The sequence below is a fragment of the Papio anubis genome, chromosome 4 (assembly GCF_008728515.1).
Source record: "Papio anubis isolate 15944 chromosome 4, Panubis1.0, whole genome shotgun sequence".
NCBI classification, from domain to species: domain Eukaryota; kingdom Metazoa; phylum Chordata; class Mammalia; order Primates; family Cercopithecidae; genus Papio; species Papio anubis.
The window spans coordinates 33,339,949-33,351,646 of NC_044979.1; the positions used below are offsets into that span (position 1 = coordinate 33,339,949).

The 11,698-nt window shown below is 38.4% G+C and overlaps 1 pseudogene; it reads right to left on the reverse strand.

Moving 5' to 3' along the window:
- Positions 1–593: 593 nt before the first annotated feature.
- Positions 594–5,670, reverse strand: LOC101005812 (annotated as a pseudogene).
- Between the last annotated feature and the right edge of the window lie 6,028 nt (positions 5,671–11,698).

Genomic DNA, 11,698 nt, shown 5'->3' on the forward strand with positions numbered 1-11,698 from the left:
GACCCCTGCCCCACCCAAGACTAGACCAGGTTACATACATATACTTACACACACACACACATGCACACATACACACACACACACTCACAAACACACCCCTTGCATTTCACCTTTCGTTGCAATATCATATGTATAATTATTTCACTATGGAGTGGCTTCTCCACCATCCTGCAAATTCCATAATAATAAAGAATGTGCCTATTTTATTTGCATCTTTTTTCATATAGGTTTGTGTCAGATACAGATTAAGTGTACAATAAATGAATAAATGAGCAAATGAACAAATTCAAATAAATCCATAAAATGCCTATGTGTTTTTCTTTATTTTCTTCTGCTATTTATAATTAAAGCAAAAGTATCTAAGGAAAGGTACATTTTGCTCTGTAGTGAATACGCTGTATAGTCTAAGCATATGCTTAAAGGGTTTTTTAATTCTATTTTGAATTTAGTACAAATCTGTCTGTTCATGAAGCGTTTTACGGTCTGTTTTGTGTTTGGTTGGTTTTGTTTGTTTATTTGTTTGTTTGTTTCTTGAGACAAGGTCTTGCCATGTCACCTTGGAGTGACATGGAGTGCAGTGACACAATCACGGATCACTGCAGCCTGGACCTCCTGGGCTCAAGGGATCCTCCTCCCTTAGCCTCCCAAGTAGCTGGGACCACAGGTGCACATCACCATGCCCAGCTAATTACCCTGTCTCTACAGTCTGTATTATAGAACTTTTTTAAAAATTTGGAATAATTTGGATTCCAAGGTTAATTATGTCCATTATTAATGCAAGATTTTGGGCAAAAGTGTAAATAACAATAATAGCTAACACAGAGTGCTCCCTTATGTGTCAGATACCTTTCCAGGAGCTTTATTAAACATACAAGTTAATTCCAGATTAATTCTGTGATGTTATGTTAATTTTATATCGATGAGTCATCTGAAACAAGCAGAGGTTAAGAAAGTTGTCCAAAGTAAGGAAGCCATGTGGGAGAGAAGAGACTTTTTTTTTCAATGTTCAGTTTCCTTTAATGACCCCTGTCTCCCTGAAGGGGCAGATGCAGGCAGCTAGGCGTTGGCAAGAGTTGTTCACTTGAAGATCGTGCCCTGATTGAAGTCTTGGCCAACATGCTGGAAGGCCCCCTCCCAGGAAAAGTACTCTCGAACTTTCCCTATGAATATATTTGGATTCCAAGTGTCTCCTCGCTGCTAGGATCCAGTTTCCTCCGTGTGTATGATTCATAGTCCACCTGCCAATTTGCACTCAGAGGAAAGGCAAGCTCCTGGCCTCGGAAGACCCAGACTCTAGAAATGGAGCTGCTATTGTTGGTTCCAAAGGGGATGAAACTGGTGAAGGCATTCTTCCTCAGCTTGTCCAGTCGCTGGAACATTCCAGTGATGAGATTGCAGCTCATGAAGATCTGACCGAGTGAGTTCATCAGGGCAGCGATACTCTGAGTATCATAGGGACTAGCCATCCTCATCAAAGTGCTCCCAAAAATATGGCAGTGCCACAGGGAGTGTGTCCTTGTTGGAGTCCTTGTTGCTTAAATTCATCCAACAGGGCCAGGTGCGGCAGCTCACGCCTGTAATCCCAACATTTTGGGAGGCCGAGGCTGACGAATCACGAGGTCAGGAGTTCGAGACCAGCCTGACCAATATGATGAAACCCCATCTCTACTAAAAATGCAAAAAATTAGTTGGGCATAGCGGTGGGTGCCTGTAATCCCAGCTGCTCAGGAGGCTGAGGCAGGAGAATCGCTTGAACCGGGGAGGTGGAGGTTGCCGTGAGCCGAGATCATGTCACTCACTGTACTCCAGCCTGGGCGACAGAGTGAGACTCCGCCTCAATAAATAAATAAATAAATAAATAAATAAATAAATAAATATTCATCCAACACAAAGGTACTCTTGGGCAGGTGAGCGGAGGGGTCCTTGGCCTTAGGCTCAGTGGCCAGCACCTGCTTACATTCATCCATCACCTCCTCAGGAGCAGGGGCAGCCGCCATTTTCTTCTCCTTCCACTCAGCCTGGGGCTCTGCTTCTCTTCCTGTGAACCCTGCTTTTTCCGTGGGGTGTCCTTTTTAGGTTGCCTCTCGGCAAACCTTTTCGCATCAAACTGGGCCATCTTCTCACACAGGTTCACGTCCCCCAAGACAGCCAGGAACTGAGACTGGTTAATGCAGGTGAGGGACCAGCGGTTACAACATGTAATATATACAAATAAATAAATATAATATATTATATTATTTTAATATTTTAAAATATATTACAAAATATTTTATATTTTGTATATAATATATAAATTATATATAGATGAAATGTACATTTTATATATAATTATATATTATAATAATGATATATATTATAAATATAAAATATATTACAAAATTGGGAAAGGCTTGGTGGAAAGAAGGTTCTATGACCTGCTTATACAGCCGTAACAGGGTGCAGACGACTGTGACTTCAGCCAGTCACTCATTCACCCACCAGAAAAGTCCTCATCTTCAAGTGAGCGTCCAGCAGCCCCAGAATTCGCCTCACTTCCTCCTTTGCATTCTGAGTGGCCTGCTTGTTGTGGCGCCTGATGCCCATGCTGGGGAACACCCAGGTCCTGGCTGGGGGCGCTCTACCGCTATCAGCAAAGTTCACCCACTGCGCCACCTACTGCTTCGGGTGTACTTCCCTGCAGCAACTCATTGCTCCATAGTAGGTAATGGCATTGCTCTCAAACACACAGAACCCACAATCACCCTCAAATGCTGGATACTTGCCAGCAGGAAATTTGCAGAGAAATTCAGGGGTGCGATTGGTTTGGCCAAAGTGGAAGTGGGGTGGTGTGGACAGCGCATGGACCTGAGCCCGGCTGTACTGAGCAGCGATGAGGGCCCTGAAGGCCCTCTAGTTTTTGGGATATGTGTACAGGGTCCCAGCTGCCATGGTGATTCCGCAAAGAAAGGGGCAAGAAGAGATTCTTTCTGAGGTTTAAGATACATACCATCTATATGTACTTAAAATATACATTCATATGCATAGAAAAGACATGTGAAAGAAGCTCAGCAGAGGCTACTTCCCGAGGGGACTGCAGGACTTAGGATCTACAGTGAGAGGAGGATGAATAGTTTACTCTAAATGTTTATCTTTGTACCGTTTGAAAGGTTTACTATGTGCATATGTCATATTGTCAGTTAAAAGAAGAGACAGAGCAAATCCTACCTACCCTGAAATGTGTGTGTTGTTCCACTTGGCAAGAAATGCCAAATAAAGGGAGGAAAGCCAAGGCCCAAATTGTCAATATCACAGTCTTGCACATGGCCAGTCCTGTATAGCAGAGAAAGTATTTTGGATAATTTATAAACATCGAAGTATGTATTTTATACATTCTATATCTATGCCTTTGGAGAAAAATATATTACAAAACAAAGTGTAACTTGTATCACTTTATTTGAATTATTTCACATGTTGATTTACTTTAGAAAGCCATTGTGAAATGTGCTTCTACTGTAATATACGACTGTGTGTTGGTCACTTTATTAATAGAATAATTGCATTGTGCTTTTTTTTCACATGTACTGCCACTCAAAAGTATTTCTTTGAAAACAGCACTGACTTTTTGATCCCCATAATTCAAGTCTTGTAATCATTCAACATCAAATAGGGAGCAAAACTCATCATTTTCAAAGCTACGCTGAGGTGGTATTATGACATATCACTCTAAGATATTGTTTCACTTGTCAGAAAAACACCTGTAGAAAGAATTAGTCTATTTGTCTATTTCAAAGGAATTTTTTTGAAAGTCTGAAATCTCAAAAACAAAACAAACAAACAAAAAATGATAAAGGACCAAACTTGTAGTAGGATGAGCCACTGTTATTTTGCCTTCTGCTCAATCCAACTCACGAAAGAAATACTTGTTTGGCAAATGAGTAAATGGTGGTATTATTTACTGAAGCTGACTATACAACATACTCAAACAAGGATAGTTTGAGAATAAAAGGATGTATTATCCACTATCCTCAGCAATCTAACGCAGAAGCAGAAAACCAAATACTGCATGTTCTCCCTTGTAAGTGGGAGCTGAACAATGAGACACATGGACACAGGGAGGGGAACATCACACACTCAGGCCTGTGGGAGGAGGGCAGGGGGAAAGAGAGCATTAGAAAAAGTAGCTAATGCATGCTGGGCTTAATACCTAAGTGATGGGTTGATATGTGCAGCAAACCACCACGGCACACATTTACCTAGGTAACAAACCTGCACGTCCTGCACATGTACCCCAGAACTTAAAAAAAATTAAGAATTGTTAAAAAAATGCAACACCAATAATTACTCTATGACAACAGGTGTAAGCTAAGACTGTCCCAGGCATATCAGATGGCTTTTGCTACATAGCATACTAGCCGTTGGATTTAAACAACAATATATTTTTTTAATTTCATGATTCTATGGGTAGCTTAGGAGGATTTTGTGGCTTGGGCCTGCTTGGCTGATTTTCTCTGGACTCATAGAGAGAATGCAGGCCAGTCTGTGGCTGAATGATCTAAGATAGCTTCTGAATCATTCTAGGCTCACAGCTCTGGCAGTTGTCAGCAAATGTGCAGCTTGTCTTATTATCCATGGGGTTGGCTCTTCCACATGATAACTATGGCATTCTACAGGCAACAAAAGTTGAATCTAAGACCTCTTGAAGCCTGGGCTCATAACTCGTACATCTTGTTTCTCATCATTTTTACTATATTTGATGTATTAAGGAAAGTGACAAGGTCTGTCCCAGATTTAAAGAGTGGAGAACTAGACTCCACCATTTGATGAGAGTTACTGACAAGTATTGTGACTATTTGTGCAATCCAAAACTCTGGGCACACTAGAATATATGATCAGCCTGCATTTTCTGAAATGAGGAAAGCTAAAAGAAGTACAGCTTCTTTCCAAATACCACAAAACAAAGGCTATGCTCCTGCCCTGTGACTTCAAATACAGGTCTTAGAATTATGAAAATATCTCTGAAAGCCAGAATAGGACCTCAAAATGCTAAAAAGGTTATATAAAATGAACTTTCTGTGTTGTTAATAAAATAATCCTGTAAACCCTCCCTAAGTCATCCACATTCTCAAAATGCAGTAGGTACCTTTAAAGCCAGATATTTAAATCAGACCTATTCACTCACAATACTGGTCAAACAGAAGGTATTTTCCTGTTTTTGATCTTTTGTTCCTGGTCTCTCATGCCGCCTCTGGGAGCAAATACTCTTACAGCTCATGGATTCTTACCTTTGAAAGGGACATTTTGATCACAGTTGCAACATTTTTTATCACAAATGGACCATTAATTAGTTCTCTGTAGCTTTGCCCATTTTTTCCTAAGGAAATTAAAAGGAGTTCAGATGGAACTCGGAGCATCACTTAAATGGAAAGGATGTGCCAAACCCAGGGATCTTATGACTTCACAAGTTCTTAGCTTCAGTGCTCTTCTGGTATTTTCACCTGCCTCCTTCGGCTCAAAATATAAGCTGTCCACTAGTCCACAGGGTAATCAGGTCTTCACCTCCTCCTGCACCCAGTCAACTCTCAATGGACCAAGTTTTAAGGGGAATCTTTATTTTTTATTTTATTTATTTATTATTATTCATTTTGTTTGTTTGTTTGTTTTGAGATGGAGTTTCACTCTTGTCTCCCAGACTGGAGTGCAATGGTGCATTCTCACTCTCACTGCAACCTCTGCCTCCCAGATTCAAGCGATTCTCCTGCCTCAGCCTCCTGAGTAGCTGGGATTACAGGTGGCAGCAACCATGCCCAGCTAATTTTTGTATTTTTAGTAGAGAATAGGTTTCACCAAGTTGGCCAGGCTAATCTCAAACTCCTAACCTCAGGTGATCCATCTGTCTCAGCTTCCCAAAGTGCGGGGATTACAGGTGTGAGCCACTGCGCCTGGCCAGAATCTTTATTTTTAAAAGCTCTCGAGTATCTTGCTGAGTTATCAAGTTGGGGACACATAGATATCATCAACAAGTTTATAATTGAACCTAAATCCTTTATTTAATCTTTCTCCAAATGCAAATCAAAACCACTATGAGATACTATCTCACATCAGTTAGAATGGCAATCATTAAAAAAACAGGAAACAAGTGCTGGAGAGGATGTGGAGAAATAGGAATACTTTTACACTGTTGCTGGGACTGTAAACTAGTTCAACCATTGTGGAAGACAGTGTGGTGATTCCTCAAGGATCTAGAACTAGAAATATCATTCAAACCAGCCATCCCATTACTGAGTATATACCCAAAGGATTATAAATCATGCTGCTATAAAGACACATGCACACATATGTTTATTGCGGCACTATTCACAATAGCAAAGACTTGGAACCAACCCAAATGTCCATCAGTGACAGATTGGATTAAGAAAATGTGGCACATATACACCATGGAATACTATGCAGCCATAAAAAAGGATGAGTTCATGTCCTTTGAAGGGACATGGATGCAGCTGGAAACCATCATTCTCAGCAAACTATCACAAGAACAGAAAACTGAATACCACATGTTCTCACTCATAGGTGGGAATTGAACAATGAGAACACTTGGACACAGGAAGGGGAACATCACACACCAGGGCCTGTTGCGGGGTGGGGGGAGTGGGGAGGGATAGCATTGGGAGATATACCTAATGTAAATGAAGAGTTAATGGGTACAACACACCAACATAGCACATGTATGCATATGTAACAAACCTGCACATTATGCACATGTACCCTAGAACTTAAAGTATAATAAAAAATAAAAAAGTAAAAAATCTTTCTCCAAAGGACATTAAGGAATCTAAACAAATAAGCAAGAAAAATCCAAATAACCCCATGAAAAAGTGGGCAAAGGACATGAATAGCCAATTCTCAAGCAAAGATATACAAACAGTCAACAAACATATGAAAAACTGCTCAGGATCACTAATTATCAAGAAAATACAAATTAAAACCAAAATGAGATACTACCTTACTCTTGCAAGAATGGCCATAATTAAAAAATCAAAAGACAATAGATGTTGGCACGGATGTGCCGAAAAAGGAACACATTTACACTGCTGGTGGGAATGTAAATCAGTACAATCACGATGGAAAACAGTATGGAAATTCCTTAGAGAACTAGATGTAGAACTACCATTCAGTCCAGCAGTACCAATACTGGGTATCTACCCAAAGAAAAATAAGTCATTACATGAAAAAGCCACATGAACAAGCATGTTTATAGCAGCAAAATTTGCAATTCCATACATATGAAACCAACCTAAATGCTCATCAACCAACAAGTGGATAAAGAAAATGTGGTATGTATACATCATGGAATGCTACAGAGCCATAAAACAGAATGTAATAATGGCCTTTGCAGCAGCTTGGATGGAGCTGGAGGACATTATTCTAAGTGAAGTAACTCAGGAATGGAAAACCAAACATCGTGTGTTCTCATTTATAAGTGGGAGCTAGGCCATGAGGATGCAAAGGTTTTGGGTACTAGTTGGGAAGAGTGGGAAGGGGGTCAGGGATAAGACTACTTATTGGGTACAGTGTACACTGTTTGGGTGACAGGTGCACCAAAATCTCAGAAATCACTACTATAGAACTTATCCATGTAACCAAAAACCACCTGTACCACAAAAACTATTGAAATAAAATAAAGACAAAAAAAATTAAAAAGAAAGAAAATATAATGTATAGATTATTTTCTAAGAAGAAAGAAATTATTATTTTGGTTTCTCTGAAACACTTTTACTAGAAAAAAAATTGCGCATCACTGACTAAAGAAATTCTTGTAGTAAAACACCTGTTTCCTGTAAATTAGAACAGTTTCTTAGGGATATAGCTGACAGATGCCACTTTTATGTAGTGAATCTTCAAAACTGGTACATTATTCTCTTGAAAAGAAGCCTGAAATGTATAAAAATGAACAATAGCAACTACAGAATACATGGAAAAGAAAATTCCTGCTCAATCACACATAGACTAATGGAGAGCAAAATCTGCACAAAGAGTAAGATTTGCTCTTGCTTTTTCTTTCCTTTGGGTACACCAAACACTATTAAAGTAATAATGGCAACAATAACTATGATTATCAAATCCTCCACTAGGTGCCAGGCCTTTCACTAAGCACTTTACTTTCATTCATCTATTAAATCCTCAAAAAACTATGAGGTAGCAGTGTTAGCCCCACTTTAAAGATAAAGAATCCGGAATGTAAAAGTGTTAAGTAAATTGTCCAAAGTCACACAGCAGATAAGTGACAGAACTGAGATTGGAACCAGGTTGTCATCCTCCAAAGCCCATAAAGTTCAACCATTGCTACAACCTGCCATAGAATATGATGACTAGGGGTAGAGCAAAGGTGGAAAAGGTGACAGGATCTAAAGACATGTTCATGGTTTCTCAACCTATGCTTAGTAATAACTACGAGTTTGACCTCTAACTATGGATTCTCCCAAAACTAATCATCAGTCCATAATGCAGGTGAGTATATAATATTCAAATATCTATGTGTTTAAACAGATGCTCCCACTTGAAAGCGGAAATTGAAAGGAACATCATGTTCCATAAGTACATTCATTTTCTAATCCTTTATACTAGACATTATTAAGCTAAAGTGTGAATTTTTGTTATATTTTTAGGGAGATTTTAGTTGCTTGTTTTTGTTTCCATATCTTATTCAGGTCTGTCAATAAGATGAACATTTATTTGCTGCTAAATCAATAAAAAGTAATAGCACTCAGGGGTTGCCAACCATGTGAACAAAAGTCTCTAGCAGGGATTAACTGATAAATTCAATTGACTGGATCTCATTCAAGGGGGCAAAGAGGAAACAATGCAAGTCTTCCTCTCCCACATAACATTATGTGAATCTTCCTGCAAGAAAAAAAACTTTCACCAATTTGCCAAGTATTTGAGTTTTTTTCACAACTAGTGTAGCAAAAGTTAGCTGTATGCATTATCCTTAATTTAAAATAATTTTATATAAATGTGATTTATGCCTCAATTGGCAGTAAATGGCAGATATAATATATATATTATAATATATCTCTTATTTTTCTTTGCTTCAAATCTTAATATTTTAAATGGGAATTTGTCGTTTTAAATTTCAACAGCAAATGCTTTAAGTTATTTTGTTAGATATACATTGTTCGCAAGAAACAAAACATTTAAATATCTATTATCTTTATTTTCTCCTGAGTATTAGACACAGTTTCTCTCCCATTATTTTATAAGATTTGAATTCAATTATAGTATTAAGAATTATCTAAGTTCATTTCAGGTGCAATTTAAAAATAAAATTTAATCATTTTCTAAATACCATAAGATTGTCTTCTGGTCCAGATATTTGAAGATATATAAAAGTCAAAGTAACAGGACTATATATTTTATGGGAGTGTGCTGTTAATTCCATAATACCTCTAGAGTCATTCTGTTTGCTTATAAGACCAAAAGGAAGTGGAAAGAAAGGTGCAGGACCAATTGGCTCAGCTCTCATTGGTTTACAGATCTGTGCCCATGTATTAGTAAAGTGGGAAGTTTCACAGTGAATGTGAACCCTACCTGAAATCCATCCATGCTAGATATATCTGAAGAGAGGGCATAACCAGAGGTGAGGATTTGCATGATAGGAAGATTACATGGGTCCCAACAAAACTCATAGAGGATGTCATTTTTCATCCAAATGCTGTGTTTAAATCAGTTCATAATAACTGTTAGTAGAAAAAGATAAAAGTATATCTTTTTCCTTCAAACAACTTGATAAAATCCCACATGAACATCCAAATACAGTTTCAGATATGTCAGGAAGCCCACTTTAAAGAAATACAGAAGAAGCAGATCTTCATTCAATCCATTTGGACCACAAGGTCTAAACATTCACTTCGTGGGCTGAAATAACTAAGACGAGCTGTCTACATTAATCAAACTACATAAGCAACGGGCAAGAGTCTACTGGGTGCTGTGTAAAGACAGACACTGACAATCGAAGCTAGGGAGTTTTAATGAGGAGACTTAATTAAGATACACATCATCTTCAGAAATGTGAGCCTTTAATTTTCAGAAAACCACTGCCAACCTTAGCTCATCTGTGCTAATTAGCAAAGACTGGGAATTCTGAAAATCAGGCTCTTAGGGAAAGGTATGCTAAAGAGAGACTTTACAGAGCACTACCCAGAGAGTACACTGTTGTGACTCTGAACCTATCGTAGAGACTTTTGTAGATTTTGGCAGGAACACGATTTTAAATATACCTGGCTAAATGGCCCATGAAGCGCATTGTTCTCTAAACATCCTGACAGTTGGGAACCTCAAGAACACCAGAGACAAGGACTCATTATGCTCTGTGGCTGTTCTACCAATTGTTGAATAGCTCAATTTAATTGAAAGTATTGTCTTAGGCTAAGCCAAATCTGTCTCTTTGAGGTTTTCATTTACCGTTTAACTCTTACTCTCTGAAATTATGCCGATGAAGACTAACCCACATTTCCATGTCTCTCTCTCTCTGTTAGATTTTCTCCTTTCCAACAGAATTCTCTGCTGTCTCCATTGTTTTTTGATAACTCCATTACAGACCTTACCACCATCCTGGGCAGCCTCCTGGAAGAAACTCAGTTGCTGTCCTTCTTGAAAGTTGGTGCCTCAGAGTGTGATCTATTCAATGTGTCATATAGTAGAACTCTGCCTCTGGTCCTCTGGACAATTAAATTCTTTAACTGCTACCTAAGTTTGTATTAACATTTTGGCAGTTACAGTATGCTGTTGGCTGGTTTTGAACTTGCAATCAACTAAAACACCTGTCTTTTTCATGAACAGCTATTGAGCTAGGTTCCTCTATATTTTGTGCTTCATCAGTTGATTTTTAATTTAAGTCCAAATTTATTTAGTCTCTAGTAAACAAATGATCAATGCCCACTTGCAGAAAAATTAGAAAATATGGCAAGATAAGCAAGATGAGCAAGCATAGAAATTAAGTATAAATCATCCCTATATTCCAAACATATGAAGATAACCACTCTTGACATTTTGATATATACTTATCAGTATGTTTTTCTGTGCATGCACACAATGGCTGCTGGGTATTTATGGTTATTTTTGTGCACACATACATGGAATGTAATTATTTATACTCTTATGTACTTGTCATTTTCTGTAAAAGCTATAAAAATATTATTATATATTTTCATTTAAAATTGCCTCAAGAATTTCATTTTTACATGTGCTGTTATTTCATTTACCATGGCTGTGTAATAAACCACTTCAAAATATAGTGACTTAACAACATTTATTTTGCTCATAATTCTGCAATTTTGCAGACTCAGCAACTTGTCTCTGTTCTTTTAAACTAGCTATAGTGGCTTAAAGAGTGGAGGCTGGAATCAGTTGTGAAATCTACAATGGCAACATACTCCCCACCTTCCCTTTTCTCTAGTGGAACCCTAGTGCTTGTCTTGTAGCCTTAAAAAATTTAAAAACTATAGAATGGAGGTTTAAATCATCTAGAATTTCTCATATTACCAGCAGATGCCAGCTGTTGACAGGAACCTAAGCTAGGGATGTCTGTTACAACACTTACTTGTGACCTTGCCACATCCCTGGGCCTTCGTACAACATGGTAGCTGGGTTTCGAAGGAGAAATATCCCAAAAAAAGAGACAGCCAAGTGGAAGTCATGTTGCCTTTTTTGACCCAGCTTTAAA